The following is a 6,184-nucleotide window of genomic DNA, read 5'->3' on the forward strand; positions in this document are numbered from 1 at the left end:
TCCCCCAGAAGATCAGCACGAACAGCCAGCAAGCCAAGACCAAGTTTACCGATCAAGGAGAACGGGAGAACTCCAGCGCTAGGGGAATACTGCACATAGAATTCATGGCTTTTTTTTACCATGATTCATTAGTTCATCAAAGTTAATTTTTTTAACTGTTTTTTTTATTTTTCTTTTTCCCTTTTTCAACCAACATCTTATCATTCCCTTTTCTTAAAAAAAAACATTTTTTATTTTACATTTTTAGAGTCATATTTTATCCCTTCATAGTAGTTACCCTTATTTTTGGCATATATATATATAAGTTGTTCTCTCTTTAAAATTTTGAGATACAGTTTCTTCTAACAGATCAAAATATACCCTAAATCACTAGTGTATGGCTTTATTCTATTCTCCTGCCTGATCACATTCTCTCCCTTTTTTCTTTTTTTTTAAGTCTTCTTCTTTCTTTTTCAAACAACTTAGCTTATCAATTCTTTTTATAAAATCTTTTATAATTTTCATCTTTACAGTCATCTGCCATCCCTTCATTGTATCAACCCTTATTTTGTACATATAAGTCTTTCTTCCTTTAAAATTTTAGGAGGCACTTTTTTCTAAAGACCAAAATACGCCCAAAATCTAGTGTTTGGCACTGATCTATGCACTAGCCTGATCATATTTTACCATATTCTGCTTTTTTTGTATTGTTCTGTTTTTGTTCTTATCTTTTTTCTTTTTTTTCTCTTTCTTTTTTCTTTCTTTCCCTTTCTTTTCCCCTGGTTTCAGGTCTTTTCTGATTTGTATACAGTATATTTGCTGGGGACGTTGTTAACCTGTTAGCATTTTGTTCTCTCATTCATGTATTCTCTGGACAAAATGACAAGATGAAAAAAATCACCTCAGCAAAAAGAACAAGAGGTAGTACCGTCAGCCAGGGACCTACTGAATAAGGACATTAGTACGATGTCGGACCTAGAGTTCAGAATCATGACTTTAAAGATACTAGCTGGGTTTGAAAAAAGCGTGGAAGTTATTAGAGAAACCCTTTCTGGAGAAATAAAAGAACTAAAATCTAACCAAGTCGAAATCAAAAAGGTTATTGATGAGGTGCAATCAAAAATGGGGGCACTAAGTGCTAGGATAAATGAGGCAGAAGAGAGAATCAGTGATATAGAAGACCAAATGATGGAAAATAAAGAGGCTGAGAAAAAGAGAAATAAACAACTACAAGATCACGAGGGCAGAATTCGAGAGATAAGTGATACGATAAGATGAAACAACATTAGAATAATTGGGATCCCAGAAGAAGAAGAAAGAGAGAGAGGTGCAGAAGGTATATTAGATCAAATAATAGCAGAGAACTTCCCTAATGTGAGGAAGGAAACAGGCATCAAAATCCAGGAGGCACAGAGAACCCCTCTCAAAATCAATAATAATAGGTCAACACCCGATATCTAAAAGTAAAACTTACGAGTCTCAGAGACAAAGAGAAAATCCTGAAAGCAGCTCGGGAGAAGAGATATGTAACCTACAATGGTAGAAACATTAGATTGGCAACAGACCTATCCACAGAGACCTGACAGACCAGAAAGGACTGGCAAGATAGCTTCAGAGCACTAAACGAGAAAAATATGCAGCCAAGAATACTATTTCCAGCTAGGCTGTCATTGAAAATAGAAGGAGAGATAAAAAGCTTCCAGGACAAACAAAAACTAAAGGAATTTGCAAACACGAAACCAGCCCTCCAAGAAATATTGAAAGGGGTCCTCTAAGCAAAGAGAGAGCCTAAAAGCAGCATAGATCAGAAAGGAACACAGACAATATACAGTAACAGTCACCTTACAGGCAATCCAATGGCACTAAATTCATACCTTTCAATAGTTACCCTGAATGTAAATGGGCTAAATGACCCAATCAAAAGACACAGGCTATCAGATTGGATTAAAAACAAGACCCATCAATATGCTGTCTGCAAGAGACTCATTTTAGACCCAAAGACACCCCCAGATTGAAAGTGAGGGGGTGGAAAACCATTTACCATGCTAATGGACACCAAAAGAAAGCTGGGGTGGCAATCCTTATATCAGACAAATTAGATTTTAAAACAAAGACTGCAATAAGAGATGAGGAAGGACACTATATCCTCCTTAAAGGGTCTATCCAACAAAAAGATCTAACAATTGTAAATATCTATGCCCCGAACATGGGAGCAGCCAATTATATAAGGCAATTAATAACAAAAGCGAAGAAACACATTGACAACAATACAATAATAGTGGGGGACTTTAACACCCCCCTGACTGAAATGGACAGATCATCCAAGCAAAAGATCAACAAGGAAATAAAGACTTTAAATGACACACTGGACCAAATGGACTTCACTGACATATTCAGAACATTCCATCCCAAAGCAACGGAATACACATTCTTCTCTAGTGCCCATGGAACATTCTCCAGAATGGATCACATCCTAGGTCACAAATCAGATCTCAACTGGTACCAAAAGATTCGGATCTTTTCCTGCATATTTTCAGACCACAATGCTTTGAAACTAGAACTCAATCACAAGAGGAAAGTCGGAAAGAACTCAAATACATGGAGGCTAAAGAGCATCTTACTAAAGAATGAATGGGTCAACCAGGAAATTAAAGAAGAATTAAAAAAATTCATGGAAACCAATGAAAATGAAAACACAACTGTTCAAAATCTTTGGGATACAGCAAAGGCAGTCCTGAGAGGAAAGTATATAGCAATACAAGCCTTTCTCAAGAAACGAGAAAGGTCTCAAATACACAACCTAACTCTACACCTAGAGGAGCTGGAGAAAGAACAGCAAATAAAGCCTCAACCCAGCAGGAGAAGAGAAATCATAAAGATCAGAGCAGAAATCAATGAACTAGAAACCAAAAGAACAGTAGAACAGATCAAGGAAACTAGGAGCTGGTTCTTTGAAAGAATTAACAAGATTGATAAACCCCTGGCCAGACTTATCCAAAAGAAAAGAGAAAAGACCCAAATCAACAAAATCATGAATGAAAGAAGAGAGATCACAACCAACACCAAAGAAATACAAACAATTATAAGAACATATTATGAGCAACTCTATACCAGCAAATTAGATAACCTGGAAGAAATGGGTGCATTCCTAGAGATGTATCAACTACCAAAATTGAACCAGGAGGAAATAAAAAACCTGAACAGGCCTATAGCCACTAAGGAAATTGAAGCAGTCATCAAAAATCTCCCAAGAAACAAAAGCCCAGGGCCAGATGGCTTCCCAGGGGAATTCTATCAGACATTTAAAGAAGAATTAATACCTATTCTCCTGAAACTGTTCCAAAAAATAGAAATGGAAGGAAAACTTCCAAACTCATTTTATGAGGCCAGCATTACCTTGATCCCAAAACCAGACAAAGACCCTATCAAAAAGGAGAATTACAGACCAATATCCTCGATGAACATGGATGCAAAAATTCTCGCCAAAATACTAGCCAATAGGATCCAACAGTACATTAAAAGGATTATTCACCACGACCAAGTGGGATTTATCCCTGGGCTGCAAGGATGGTTCAACGTCCGCAAATCAATCAACGTGATACAATACATTAACAAAAGAAAGAACAAGAATTATATGATCCTCTCAATAGATGCAGAGAAAGCATTTGACAAAGTACAGGATACTTTCTTGATCAAAACTCTTCAGAGAATAGGGATAAAGGGTACATACCTCAATATCATAAAAGCCATCTATGAAAAACCTACAGCGAACATCATTCTCAATGGGGAAAAGCTGAGAGCTTTTCCCCTAAGGTCAGGAATGCGGCAGGGATGTCCACTCTCACCACTGCTATTCAACATAGTATTAGAAGTCCTAGCCACAGCAATCAGACAACAAAAAGAAATCAAAGGTGTCCAAATCGGCAAAGAGGAAGTCAAACTCTCACTCTTTGCAGATGATATGATACTGTATGTGGAAAACCCAAAAGACTCCACCCCAAAACTGCTAGAACTCATACAGGAATTCAGTCAAGTAGCAGGATATAAAATCAATGCACAGAAATGGCATTCCTATACACTAACAACAAGACAGAAGAGAGACAAATCAAGGAGTCGATTCCATTTACAATTGCACCCAAAACCATAAGATACCTAGGAATAAATTTAACCAAAGAGGCAAAGGATCTGTACTCAGAAAACTATAAAATACTCATGAAAGAAATTGAAGAAGACACAAAGAAATGGAAAAACGTTCCATATTCATGGATTGGGAGAACCAACATTGTGAAGATGTCAATGCTACCTGGGGCAATCTACACATTCAATGCAATCCCCATCAAAATACCATCCACTTTTTTCAAAATGGAACAAAGAATCCTAAAATTTGTATGGAACCGGAAGAGACCCCGAATAGACAGAGGAATATTGAAAAAGAAAAGCAAAGCTGGTGGCATCACAATTCCGGACTTCCAGCTCTATTACAAAGCTGTCATCATCAAGACAGTATGGTACTGGCACAAAAACAGACACATAGATCAATGGAACAGAATCGAGAGCCCAGAAATGGACTCTCAACTCTATGGTCAACTTATCTTTGACAAAGCAGGAAAGAATGTCCAATGGCAAAAAGACAGTCTCTTCAACAAATGGTGTTGGGAAAATTGGACAGGCACATGCAGAAGAATGAAACTGGACCATTTCCTTACACCACACACAACAATAGACTCCAAATGGTTGAAAGACCTAAACGTGAGACAGGAGTCCATCAAAATCCTAAAGGAGAACACAGGCAGCAACCTCTTCGACCTCAGCCGCAGCAACTTCTTCCTAGAAACATTGCCAAAGGCAAGGGAAGCAAGGGCAAAAATGAACTATTGGGATTTCATCAAGATAAAAAGCTTTTGCACAGCAAAAGAAACAGTCCACAAAACCAAAAGACAACCGACAGAATGGGAGAAAATATTTGCAAATGACATATCAGATAAAGGGCTAGTATCCAAAATCTCTAAAGAACTTATCAAACTCAACACCCAAAGAACAAATAATCCAATCAAGAAACGGGCAGCAGACATGAACAGACATTTTTCCAAAGAAGACATCCAAATGGCCAACAGACACATGAAAAAGTGCTCAACATCGCTCGGCATCAGGGAAATCCAAATCAAAACCTCAATGAGATACCACCTCACACCCATCAGAATGGCTAAAATGAACAAGTCAGGAAACGACAGATGTTGGCGGGGATGCGGAGAAAGGGGAACCCTCCTACACTGTTGGTGGGAATGCAAGCTGGTGCAACCCCTCTGGAAAACAGTATGGAGGTTCCTCAAACAGTTGAAAATAGAGCTACCATACGATGCAGCAATTGCACTACTGGGTATTTACCCCAAAGATACAAATGTAGGGATCCGAAGGGGTATGTGCATCCCGATGTTTATAGCAGCAATGTCCACCATAGCCAAACTGTGGAAAGAGCCAAGATGTCCATCGACAGATGAATGGATAAAGAAGAGGTGGTATATATACACAATGGAATATTGTGCAGCCATCCAAAGGAATGAGATCTTGCCATTTGCAACGACATGGATGGAACTGGAGGGTGTTATGCTGAGTGAAATAAGTCAATCAGAGAAAGACATGTATCATATGACCTCACTGATATGAGGAATTCTTAATCTCAGGAAACAAACTGAGTGTTACTGGAGTGGTTGGGGGTGGGAGGGATGGGGTGGCTGGGTGATAGACATTGGGGAGGGTATGTGCTATGGTGAGCACTGTGAATTGTGCAAGACTGTTGAATCACAGATCTGTACTTCTGAAACAAATGATGCAATATATGTTAAGAAAAAAGAAAAAGAAGAAGATAGCAGGAGGGGAAGAATGAAGGGGAATAAGTCAGAGGGGAACCATGAGAGACGATGGACTCTGAAAAACAAACTGAGGGTTCTAGAGGGGAGGGGGGTGGGGGGATGGGTTAGCCTGGTGATGGGTACTAAAGAGGGCACATTCTGCATGGAGCACTGGGTGTTATGCACAAACAATGAATCATGGAACACTGCATCAAAAACTAATGATGTAATATATGGTGATTAACATAACAATAAAAAAATTTTATAAAAAAGAATGAGAACATCATTTACAGGAGAAGAGATGATCTCTGCTTTGCCCTAAGGGCACAGGAAATACTGACAGGATGCCACCTGGC

This window comes from Zalophus californianus, chromosome 14 (genome assembly GCF_009762305.2).
Source record: "Zalophus californianus isolate mZalCal1 chromosome 14, mZalCal1.pri.v2, whole genome shotgun sequence".
In the NCBI taxonomy this organism is placed as follows: domain Eukaryota; kingdom Metazoa; phylum Chordata; class Mammalia; order Carnivora; family Otariidae; genus Zalophus; species Zalophus californianus.